Raw genomic sequence first — 12,741 nt, 5'->3', positions numbered from 1 at the left:
ATTGCGAGGATCATGATGCCCTACATTTCCAAGGTAGTGTTTGCGGATCTTACCTATCGTAGCTGGCCCGCAACACTGCAGCCAGCCTGAACTGTTGGATTTGTTGTTCACGATGCCGTGATAGCCCCAGACAGAGCTATCAACTTTATGGAACTGTATTTTTAAATTAATTCATGCAAAATTCATAGCTTTATTACTGTATGTTGGATTTTTCTAAAACTGGTGTGGTGTCCTTTTGTAGTGTTGTCACTGCATTACTGTGTGTTATGTGCAAATGCTTTACACACTGCTTCTGAGATAAGCCTGACTGATCATGCCAAGCTACCAAGGGGGTGAACAGGGGTTATCTGAGCTGGGTATCTCCATTATCATAACTAGAGTGAGGGTCCCTACTTGGAGAGGGTGCAAACCGACTGCCAACTAGAGACCCCATTTCTAACAAGGGGGAAGATTGGAAAAAGGTGGGATGGGAAACAGTATCACTGCTGTGAAAGTTTGACAGCACTTTTGCAAAGAAACTCAAACTATCCTTCATGCAGACTTCATCTTTGTGGATTACCGTATGCAGTTCAGTGCACCAATTCACCAACTCTGAGTGCAGAAGTGATGCCTACAAGGTAAGCACTGTTCCAAGATAAATTCTACAAGACAGCTTTATGAACTGGTTTAAAAGGAGGGCATATTAATAGGAGAAAAGTTTTTCAATCCCTTTTAGAAAATCTTTTATCACACGGACTCAGAAAGAATTTTTTTTACTGAGCCTGTAAGCATATGTTTATAGTGTATAACGTTGTAGATTTACATATTCTGTATACTCTTACCATCTGGTGTTGGTCTCAAGCATTTGCAAGTTGTTTTTGTTCAAAGATGTCTTTTGAATCACAGGGTATATACGGACTCGTCCATTAGCTGGCAATGTACATTGGCACAGACTTCATGTTACATTGTTTTTCGTACAGTGGGCGAGAAAAGAATTGAGTGATGAGTAGACAGAGTGTGGTGTACGTGTGGAGCGTGGAACAATCTTCCACTCCTGATCAGAGCCTCCTCCTCGTTTCTTGAACTCTCCAGGAAGCTGAAGGCTAGACTTTTCAATTAACCATCCTACTGTAAGCAGGGCTAGGTACACAACCTACTCAAGGTAACAACACATTGCGAAAGGCGTTTAAATAGTAAATAGAAGTGGTCTGTTATCAGAGCCACAACAATCTGGGGAATACAGTGGGCACATGTGAATCGACAACACGACATGCTACAATGCTTACTGGATAGGTAACAGTTTCTGTTAATAGCATGCACTGCTGTAGACACACATGCATAGACTGCAAAACAGTTCCCTTCTAGGAGCAGTGCCTAATGTGTGGATGATAAAAATGCCTTAAATAAGGTTTTTAAGACCATCTGGCCGATCACAGACTGTTGTCTAGTGAGGATGAGGATGTCCTACAGTAGTGTCTGGCTGGGGGTAATAGGGAGGACATTTTTGCCCTTGGATAACAGATCTCAATACACTTAAGAATTTATCTAGCAATACCTGCATTAGATATAGGTTGATCCTTGTGAGGCTTTGGGACCGATACAAAGAGTTGGCCTGACTTACGTAAGAGCTTAGTCCTTCAGATGTAATATATGAGTTCATGTTTAACATCTAGTGTGTATGGCTCTCTGGTGCAGAGGCTGGTTGGGGGAACAAGACTGTCTGGTTGAGGAGAAAAAGAGAAACCGCCTTAGGAAGGAACTTGGGGCTGGTTCTCAAAACTATTCTGTCCTTATAAACTTGAATGCTTGTAATGTGAGTACTTGCACAAAAGCATCTGAGAAAAGTTATTGCAACAAGAAAAGATTATTTTGGGGAAAGGTACTGGAGGGTTTGGGAAGGGGATTCATGAGTCTAGTAAGGACGATGTTAAGTTTCCACACTGGGATGCAGAGGCCCTCCATGAAGGCCTTAACCACTGGTATGCAAAAGAGGGAGGAGTGTTCTCTGTTTTGCTTGTAAGCTGCTATGGCTAAATGAAGCCATATGAAAGTATAGGCTAAGCCATACTTATGGAGATGGAGTAAATAGTACATGATATGCTGAACAGATTGTTTTAAGCCGTCTAGGTATTTAGGGATGCAGTAGTGGACAAATCTCTTCAATGGAGTTGGTCTGAGGGACTTGTACATGCATCCTTGTGGGAGTCATAGGTAACCAAGCTCTAGAACCACAAGTGCAGACTGCTAGACTGAGTTGCTTGGACTCTGGATGCCTGAACTGGCCTTGGTTCCTGGTGGGAAGGTCTGGCATGCTGGGGAACTTCTTGTGAGGGTTGATGGACATTTCGAGGAGTGCTGTCTGGCATAGGTGGGGGCTATGAGGAAGTGGGTCTGGAGTGAGAGGTGCAAATGTGTAGGCAAATATCCCTGACCAGTTCATTCATAGTGGTTTGCTCAGGGACTGAGAGTGTGGGTATCTGGATGCGAAGCATGGACATTCTGAATTTTCGGGGGAGGCAAAGAGGTCTATTTGTGGGTACCCCATCACTGGAAGTATGCAAGAAGGATTTGTGGATAGAGTTCCCCTTAGTGGACTTTCTTGGTGCATCCTACAGAACAAGTCTGCAACATTGTTGTCCACCCAAGGAAGGTACTCCGGCATGAGGTGAATGTGGTGATGAAGCACCGAATGCCAAATCTCTGAGCTAACAATGGGATGGGCAAAGTGTGAAAGCCGCCCTGCTTCAGACTATTCGAAGAAGGATTCTTACAATGTTTACTCCTTATATAGTCCTTTACTGTATCAATAGAGAGCATCTTATAATGTAGATGCACAGTCCAGGAACTTCCAGTTTCCTCCTCATAAACTAAAGTGCCACTTCGAATCCTTCTTTGAATAGTCTGAATGTGAGATGAACTTCGGATTATGGGAGAACATTGAGTTATATTGAATTCACCTACAAATGATGTTATTGACAATAGTGCCTCCTGTAATAAAATAGTTGATGATATATGTATTTATGCATTTATTTGCTTATTTAACTTATTTTTTTAGTGATGAATGTGTGTGGTATATTTGAGTATGAGTGTTCCTATTTTGACCTTAGATCGCTTGTATTTGTATATTTAAATCAGATATTTGTAAGAATAAAATATATCTTTATATACCATATATAACTGTTCTCTATTATATGTTTGACTTTCTTTGTATGCTCAACGTTGTTCATTTTCTAGGATTCTTGTTGGAACCTTTGTAGGAGGTGGGTTTCCTTTTTCTTCCTTAGCTATTCCCTGTCCCGCTCATCATTATTTACTTTGGGATACCCGTTGTGCTATTTGAATTCCAGGGTATGACCATAGGTGACAAGGTCTAATACCCACTTGTCTGTTATTTTCTGCCAATGATGGAAGTGATTGGACATATTTGCACCAATTGATATAGGAGGACTGGGTGTAGCTGACACTTGATAAAGGTCACTGCTTTCTGTTGGACTCTTTCCCTTGAGAGACAAGTTTTCTGTGAGGCACCCTGTTCGTTGTAGGCTGCTGTAGGCAGTGGTCTACAAGTCTGTTGTTGGTAATCTGGCTTTGTATTGTTGTTGCTACGGTTTTTGAAAACAGTAAGTACCTCGTTATGTGGAGAGCCCTCTCCTATGATCACCCTGGAAGGGTATCTTGGAGACCTGTAAAGTTCCCAGCGACCTTGCTGTCTATGTGTTGGTCTTTATTGACTGCAACACCTCATCTATATGTGTCCCAAAAAGGGCTTTACCATCGAAGGCCATGTCTAAAATGTTTGTCTGGACTTCCGGTATAAATGAAGTGGATTTTAACCACCTCTGGTGTCTCAGGACCGCGGCCCCTGCTTACTGACGGAACCCTGTAGATGCATATCCATTGCACAATCAATTAATTCTGAGGACGTTCTCTCTACCCTCTTGCAGTATGATATTTGCTTCCATTCTTCTGTACTCAGGTACCAGATTGAACAGAGCTCAAATATCCGACCACATTTGCAGGTCAAAGCGGGCTAATATGGCCAGAGCATTAGCAGCCCACACTGTAACTGTGGACATAGAAGAAAAATGCAATCAGGAGGAATCGAAACAGGTGTAGAAGGGTTTTTTGAGTGATGCTGTGCTCCATGAGTTATAACTGAGTCTGCTTTTGGGTGGCTCACTAAACAGGCTAGCAAATCTTCAGGGGCTTTGTATATTTTGTCTATCCGAGGCAAGACCGCAGCCATCGTAGCAGGATTCTGCATGATTATAATGCCCTCCTGCCAGATGTAGTCTATGATTGGTATAGCACGCAATGACTTCCTTGCTTGTTCTTTAAAGTCATATATGAAACACATTGATTGTTTTACTATCATTGGAAAGTGAAATCTATTACCAGCTCTTTTCATTAGATTATGAAATCCTTCTATATCATCAGGAGGAGAGTCCACTGGGTGTGCGCCCGGTGAGACAGTGTGGTTAGTAGGTATTCGTCCCACTCACTGTTGTGAGCGACTGTGAAGGATCTAACCTCCTTGATCCTCGCTAGATGATGAGGGATTATCCCAAAGTGGAGCCACAATGGTGAATTCTGGGGTCATCCTTGGCGTCATTGGTAGTGGAATGTGTTCTGGAGTCTTTGGTAGCTGCCTGATAATTCTTTAACATGCCTTGCAGGTCCTGTAATAAAGACAGATGCATTTGTATGACTTTCTGTGTTGTATAATACTGCTCATGAAAATGGTAATGTTCATGTGGAAGAGCAAGTCTATTGGTTTCCTGATGATAATCTTCATAATATTGATCTTCGTCTAGGTCTTGGCACTTTATTCTCAGTTCTAAGGGACTATGTGCTGGTCCGAATGGGCCCTCATTGTCAGTCATCAATATCTAGTAGATGGCTTGGAAGGTATGTGACATCTTACTGGGACAGGTGTGCTCTGGACGTAGGAGCTTTTTTGAAATTGTTATCATCGTTGATGGTGTCGTTGACGATGCCATCATCGAGCTCCTAATAGCCAATAGAGGTGGTAATGTCTTCGTTGACGAGGCCGTCATCTGTGTCATCAACGGGCTGTCGGTGACAAAGCCTTTCTCGCCGGAATACATATTAAGGCAAAGTTGAACAATGTTGTGGTTGTAGTCGTCAACACTGTGGTCAATGTTAAAGTAATGCTCGTCCTCATCGATGATGTCCTTCATGATGCGCTCGTCGATGTGAGTTTTGAATTGAATTTCACTGTTGATGGTCTGAGGCAGATTTTGAGGAGTGGGTACCTTTTCTTGGGGGAGTTCGAGGATGAGATCTACTGTGAGTAGAAGAGCTTTTTCTCTTTTGATCCTTATAAGCTAAGCCTTTTTAAGGCTTTTTTAGAACTTTAGATGTTTTAGGTTGCTCCGTGTAGGAAAGTACCCTCTTTCTGGCATGCTCTCTCCCTTTAAACTTGGTTGCTTGGACCACACACACCCCACATTTGGCATACTGGTTCCCCATATAAGTCCCTAGAATATGGCACCCAGGGCATTGGGGTACCAGGGGTCCCCCATGGGCTGCAGCATGTATTATGCCACCCATGGGGAGCCCATGCAAAGTGTTTCTGCAGGCCTGCCATTGCAGCCTGCATGAAAGGACACTGCACCAGGCCACTGTAAGTCACCCCTATGGTAGGCCCTCCTAGCCAAGAGAGCAGGGTGGAGGTACTTCTGTGTGAGGGCACCCCTGCATGAGCAGAGGTGCCCCCACGAAGTCCAGCTACATTTTCATGGACTTCGTGAGTGCGGGGATGACATTTTACGCTTGCACTGGACAAAGACTACCTTTGTCCAGTTACATAATGGTAACTCTGAACCTAGGCTTGTTTTCTTATCAAACATGTCGGAATCACACCCAAATACTGTTGTCAGTATTGGAAGTATGATTCCATGCACCTGGGGGCTCCTTAGAGGACCACCAGCATTGCTCCTACCAGCTTTCTGAGGTTTTACAGGCAGCCCAAGCTGCTGCCACCCCTCAGACAGGTTTCTGCCCTTCTGCTGCTTTATCAACTCGAGCCCAGGAAGGCAGAACAAAGGATTTCCTTTGGGAGAGGGGTAACACCCTATCCCTTTGGAAATAGGTGTTACATAGCTTGGGAGGGGTAGCCTCCTGAAGCCACTGGTATGTTTTGAACCGCACATTTGGTGCCCTCCTTGCATAAACCAGTCTGCTCCGGTTCAGGGACCTCCAGTCCCTGCTCTGGCACAAAACTGGATGGTGGAAAGGGGAGTGACCACTCCCCTGTCCATCACCACCCCAGGGGATGTGCCCAGAGCTCCTCCAGAGGGTCCCTTGATTCTGCCATCTTGAATCCACAGTGGGCAGAGGCCTCTGGGAGCATCTAAGTGGCCAGGTCAGGCAGGTGACGTCATAGTCTCCTCCTGATTGGTGGTCACCTGGCTAGGTGACCAATCCCCCTTCAATGGCTATTTAGGGTCTCCCTTTTGGATGGGTTCTTAGATTCGGCTTGCAAGATTGCAGAAGGACTCCACTGCAAGCTCTATTCCGACTTCTGGCCACTGGAACTGCAACTGGACCCTCCAGGAACCAACAATCTGCATCCATGACAAAGACTGCTTGCAACATTGTTTCCACAGCTCCTTCCAGCTTCTGCAACATTCCCCTTGCTGGGCATCCTCTGAGGGCAGCAAGTCTTCAGTCTGCACGAGAAGGAAAAAGGAATCTCCCTTTGAGTCAAGGAGTCACTCCCCTGCATCCGCAGGCATCAAATGTAACGACAACCTGCTGCATGGATCTCCTCTCATCCTGAGCTGCGTAGATCTTGCATCATGGATGATGGTCTGGAGTGGTCCCTTTGGTCCTCTCTACCAGCTGTCTAACTTTAGTGAAAGTAAGCCCTTGCCTTCCCTCGATGGACAGTACCCCCGTGCAATGCGCCTCTTGCAGCTACCAAGGCTTGTTGGCATCTCTCCCAAGGGATCTTCAGGGTCTGTGTAGCCCCAGCACTATTCCCTGCGAAGCACAGCCGCCTCGCTGCTTCTCCTGTGGCCTGGGACCCTTCTTCTTTTGTGCTGCGTGGGCTCCTCTGCAACTCCTAGGTCCTCTTCCAGTGGGTCTCCTGTGGGAGCTGCCTTTTCTTCTATGGACTCCCTGCATTGGTGAGGGTCCCCTGAGACCACCCCTCCCCCATCGGTTGAGTCCTCCTGGACCTTGCTGGTCCCCAGCAGCTCCACTTTAGCTCTACTGTGACTCCTGCCTTTGCCAAGGCTTGTTGGTGGCTTTTCCACACCAGAAACAGACTGCAATCTTCCATGTGTCGTGGGAAGTCAACTCCAGAGCTGCATTGTTGACTGTCTTCATCTTACCGTTGATAAACTCCTGCAATCAGACGGGTAGGTAGTGGTTCCTGCCCCACCGGACACTTCTGGACTTGGTCCCCTTCTTTTTCAGGTCTTCCTCTTCAGGAACCCACCACTGGTTTGGTGCAGTCTTGTCTGGGTGTTGCATTAAACTTATTTTCAGTCCTTTTAGTGGCATGGGGAAAATCCAGTAACTTGCTCCTTTCTTCCTGGTCACTGGGGGGCACTGCAGTACTTATGTTTGCGGTTTCCTAGTTCCCCCGCTCCCCTCTACAGATTCCACTTATCTGGGTGAGGGTCATGCAGTTCCATTTTTTGAGTATATGGTTTGGGCTCCCCCTAGGGTCACTATTGTCTATTGCTATTGCACTGTTTTCTACTGCTATTCATGCCTATTTCTGATTACTAGTGTACATATTTAATGTATTTACTTACCTCATATTGGAGAGTTGCCTATCAAGTACTTGTGGTAATTGTGTCACTAAAATAAAGTACCTTTATTTTGTAACACTGTGTAGTTCTTTCATGGGTGTAAGTGTAAGTGTTGTGTGGCTTCAGTGGTATTGCATGAGCTTTGCATGTCTCCTAGATAAGCCTTGGCTGCTCATCCACAGCTAACTATATAGAGCCTGCCTTCTAGACACTGCCTACACAACACTAATAGGGGATACCTGGTATAAGGTGTAAGTACCTCAGTTACCCACCACACACCAGGCCAGCTTCCTACACTCCTTGCAACAGGATCTTTCGTTTTCAATGCCCTTTTGTGGGAGGTCACAGTAGAGTCACTGTCTTCATCTGAACTGGTAGTTATTGCAGTTTTAGACTTTTGTAGCCAAATCAAAAGTCTACCCTCACGATCTTTGAATGTCTTAGAGGAAAAGGTGCAACAGATTTTACAATTTTTCACCTTATCTTGACGGTGTAGACAATATATACAATCCTTGTGTGGGTCATCTATATGCTGTCTCTTTTTTCCCCTCAAGAAGTACAGAGTCGAATGAAATAACCCTTTTGTAGGTGTTTCAGCCATATCAGATATGAAATAAAGGTTTCAATAGCAGTTGGAAGAACAAAACTGAGCAGAGCTCAGGGAGACTCCCTTCACACGACGTGCAGTAGAAAATCTGAGGGAGACTTTAGCAACACAAAAGGATGACAGAAAGAGTGCTAAAACTTTTCAAACAGGCACCCCCAGTCAAAGATATGAGCTTAATCCATTGTTTGTTTGCTCACCATGCCACCAGAGTTTGGACCCAGCCATGTGCAAATAAGTCTTGACCCTGTGCCCCATGGAAACAGTCCTGCCCAAACTGCCAGGCCAGGTCCTCCTGAGGGGAGTATTTGAAAAGTTTCAGCACTCCGTCCATCATTCTTTTGTGTTGTGTAAATCTGAGGGAATCAGCCTCTTGGGAGTGTTCTAGAGGGTGCTGTCACCTGATTGGTCATAGGTCAAGTTTGGTCCTTTTTGAAAAAGGACATAGATATGTAATTAAAGAGACTGTTCATTTCCAATAAGCCTTATGGTAATGATATATACTGCTATGTTAAGTGTACCGTGGGACTCTCACTGTGGCAAAGGGGATGATTCAAGCATGTAAATCTGTGGAAGATCCAATACTGAAAAATGGTAACTTGCAGAATGGGGGTCTAGAAAAGGCCTGCAACAGGTTGTCACTTTTCCACCACTGCAGACAGTGATGTTTACGCTAGCCTTAAGCAACATTAGATCCTTGATCAGACCCTCCGCTTCTGACCATTCTGAAGTGAAGCACTGCTGTAACATTTGCATTTGGAGCCTGACTTTGGGGCACTATGCTGATGAATGAGGCCATCATGCTAAGAAGGCACATAACAATTCTGACTGTGAAGTAATGGTTTAGCTGACAAAGAGGTACTAGCTGCTGAAAAGCAGAAACACTTTGCAGGCTGTGATAGGCCTTACGGGTTATTAAGTTTAGTGATGACCCTAGAAATGTTTGTATCAGCAAGGGCAACAAGTGGGATTTGGTGGAATTGAGGATAAACCTGACGCTGGGGAGGAGGGAGGCGGTATCCCACGTGTGTCATAAGAAAGGGGGATTGCTTGCACTCTTGATCAGCCAATGATCGGGGTTGAGGAAGACGTGGAACCCCTACCTTCTTAGGTGTGCGGAGACTATTGCCAGGCATTTGGTAAACACCCTTGAGGCAATGGTCAGACACGAAACTGGCAATGACGGCCACAAAGCGCAAGTAGGGTCGGTGGACAGGATGGATGGAAATGTGAAAGTAGGCATCCTTGAGGTCTAACGCCATCAACAAGTTCCCTTGCTGCAACCGAGGCGTGACATCTTGTAAAGGTTACTATGTGGAAGTGCGCAGAGGGTTTGTACTGGTTTAGGGGACTGAGGTCAAGGAGAGGCATGAAGGAACTTTCTTTTTTGGGGATGAGGAAGTAAACCCATTTGCCCCAATGTGTGTGTGTGTGTGTGTGTATGTGTGTTTGTGTGTGTGTGATTTTATGGCCCCTTTCTGAAGGACTACTTGTTCCCTTGCTCTAGAAGGCTAAGATGCTCTCCGCTAAGGCTGAATTTGCAGGGTGGGATGTTGGGAGGGGTGTAAGAAATTCTAACCAGTAGCTGGTGGTGATCCAGTTGTCGGATCAGATGCAAATTCATGCCAGTGTGGAAGGAAATGCGGCAGTCTCTACCCAAACGATGTGTGGTAGTAGGGAAGGTGGAGGGAGTCAACTTTTGGAGGTGGATGTTCCCTTGCCCGAACCCTTTTTGCCCATGCTCCTATCATTAGTCTCCCTATAGGTACCTTTTATGTAGCCTTGTGGTGTTTTACTGCTGGTAGGTCTGCTGCTGCTGTCTCTGATAGGAAAAGGTAGGCTCCGTATAGGTCGTTTTTTAAACTGCCATGAACTGATGCCTGTGAGAGGAACCTCTAGGTGAAATTTTAAAGGGCACCCACGGCTTTGTTGGTGTCTTTTATTATCTTCTTGAGCATCTGGTCAACCTGCGGACCAAAGGAGTTCGCTATTGAAGGGCAGGTTGAGCAGATTCTGCTGGACTTGGGTTTAAAACCCGAAATGAGAAGCAGCTAATCAATACACTAGTATTGGCACCCTGAGATGTGGTACCAGCACCATCAAGGATGCACAGATGGCTGTGTTACAGATGCTTTTACCCTCTGCCACTATTCTGCCCCTTTCTGTCTAAACTAGTCAGACAGGTGTTTAATAAGGTCGTTAATACGGAAGTGTGAGCAGTAATGTTAGGGCTAGCTCACCTTCCCAAAGCATAGCTGCTTACAACAATAGGAGTGAACCCCTTAAATGCTTATCCTGTCTCTGTTTACCTTCCCAAGGAACCACCCTATGATATTTGAAGAACTCTCACCCACTGGGATTCCCAGTGTGATGCTTCATTTTAGAGTCCTCATTCAGATTTCTAGGGTATCTGGATGGGCTCAAACCAGGTAACCAAAGGAGCTCTTTGATTATTATGGTGGATTCTAAAATTAAAATCACCTAGGGTATCCTGAGAGTTACATTTATTATCAAAAGACACTCTGACACTGTTAAAACAGGTGGGGATATTCAATAGGAAAGTTATTATCCTCTGTATTCCTGGCTCAACATGTTTCTGCCATTACAGCAATTCCTCAACGAGCTAACTGGCTTTCATCAGTACCTTACAAGGAATACCATCCATATACTTATTTTATTTGCATTCATCTGTTAGTATGAGAGACAGAGATAATTGACCAAGAAAATCATTGTACTATATCTTTGTTATATCTCTTCATATGTTTTCTGTGATCACTACACATGAAGCAGGACAAGTGCATACCCAATACGAAGTGACAGTATTCATCCAGGCTATTTCACAATGTTCATATATTCTGCATGCACTAGACTGCCATATGGTATAAGAGTACTATCTTTAAATTTAGAAAGGTTATTGTGTGCACTTCACTCAGCATGCATACATGTTTTATTACATATTCCTTCTCCTTTCTTAGAAGCGCTCTATTTCTCCATGAAGGTAAAAATGGAGACAGACCTTGTAGTCAAAAACTGTGAATACAAAAATTAGGAGTCACTATTCTTGTAAGCCTTCTTGGGCCCATTTGAGTTCTTTATTTTAGGTTAGTTTTATATTTCATATCTTCCACATTTTAGCCTGACCGCTTTTAGCAATTACATTTTACACACTTTATGCTTGCATGATATTATTCTGAGAATATGCTGTCTCTGCTGCTTATGTTTAGTAAGCCTTTCTCATCAGGTAATCTGTACACTCTGTTCAAGGACAGGAAAATAGAACAAAATATTCTGTTTGTGTGATCCATTGAAGACAGCTCCTGAAACCTATACACATCACAGCTGCGCCTCTAATACAGTGTGGTTCTGAATATATAAATGATGCACTGTCCTACAGGGGTCAGAGGAGCACTCCAGCCATGATCGTTCTAGAATGGATCCTGTGTTTGATATGCAGCTCTGCTGACAGTGATCTTCTAGCTTGCAGAGAAATATTGCAAAACTTCACTCTACGCCGGCTACCTGGCTCAGCTCTTCAGATATGGGGGTCTCAGGCTATCCTCCTAGATCAGGCAGCGGGAACACCCGCTATGTTCTGAGTGTAGGTAGAAATAAATAGATAAGATAAGAAGAATCCAATCATGGCAAGATAAGATTGAAATGAATGGATCATTTATTTTATTCGCCCTGTTGGGACTGCTGGTTAAAATGCACTGTCTCACTTGCCTAATAATCGCAGCTCATTCTCTCTACGCAAGAATACAATTATTATTTGTATCTTTCTTGTGTTTACCCTGGGCATGCATGAGTAAAACAACAAAAGGGTTAGATCTGTTTCCACATCTTCCTTGGAAGTCAGAGTGTCATGTTCAAGGTTGCCGAAATCATCTGTTACCCTGGAAAGGTTGGAGGTTCAGGTGAGGTACTGTGAGCTAGGTAGGAATTAGGTCAACAGTTTCTGATGGTGTACAAAGACTTAGCCCTCACGTCCTGAAGTTCTGTTGACCTCATACGTAGGCCTAGCTTTGAGTGGGAAATGTATAACACTGTCATAAGGGTAAAAAAGCAAGGGCTCTCCATGTTAGAGGGCCCTTCAAAGTCCCCCTACCCCTCACGCCCCACTTACTTCATCAAAGGTCTTGTTCCGGGGGTCCTCCTTCCCCGGTATCTTAGCATGGGGATTGATTTTCATCCATAAATAGCGGGCATTGCTTACTTCCGTAGCATGTGACCAGTGCCCCTGACACCATATATAGACATGCCGCTACCCGATTCGTCGGGTGCCAGGGAAAGCTTCTTTCCTTGCCAATTCATTTCGTTATGTGTTAAAAAAAATAAAAAGTCCAAAGGATTCTGATCATGGTTTCAGTTATC

At 44.6% G+C, this 12,741-nt stretch overlaps 1 protein-coding gene across 2 annotated transcripts in view; it reads right to left on the bottom strand.

The window, feature by feature from the left end:
• Nucleotides 1–12,741, bottom strand: part of USP48 (ubiquitin specific peptidase 48) — a 774,242-nt gene that overhangs the window by 167,414 nt on the left and 594,087 nt on the right. The gene's annotated exons all lie outside the window — the stretch shown is intronic.

The sequence above is a fragment of the Pleurodeles waltl genome, chromosome 6, assembly GCF_031143425.1.
Source record: "Pleurodeles waltl isolate 20211129_DDA chromosome 6, aPleWal1.hap1.20221129, whole genome shotgun sequence".
Lineage (NCBI taxonomy): Eukaryota > Metazoa > Chordata > Amphibia > Caudata > Salamandridae > Pleurodeles > Pleurodeles waltl.
Note: the sequence above shows the minus strand (reverse complement) of the source record. Positions and strands in the feature narration are given on the sequence as shown.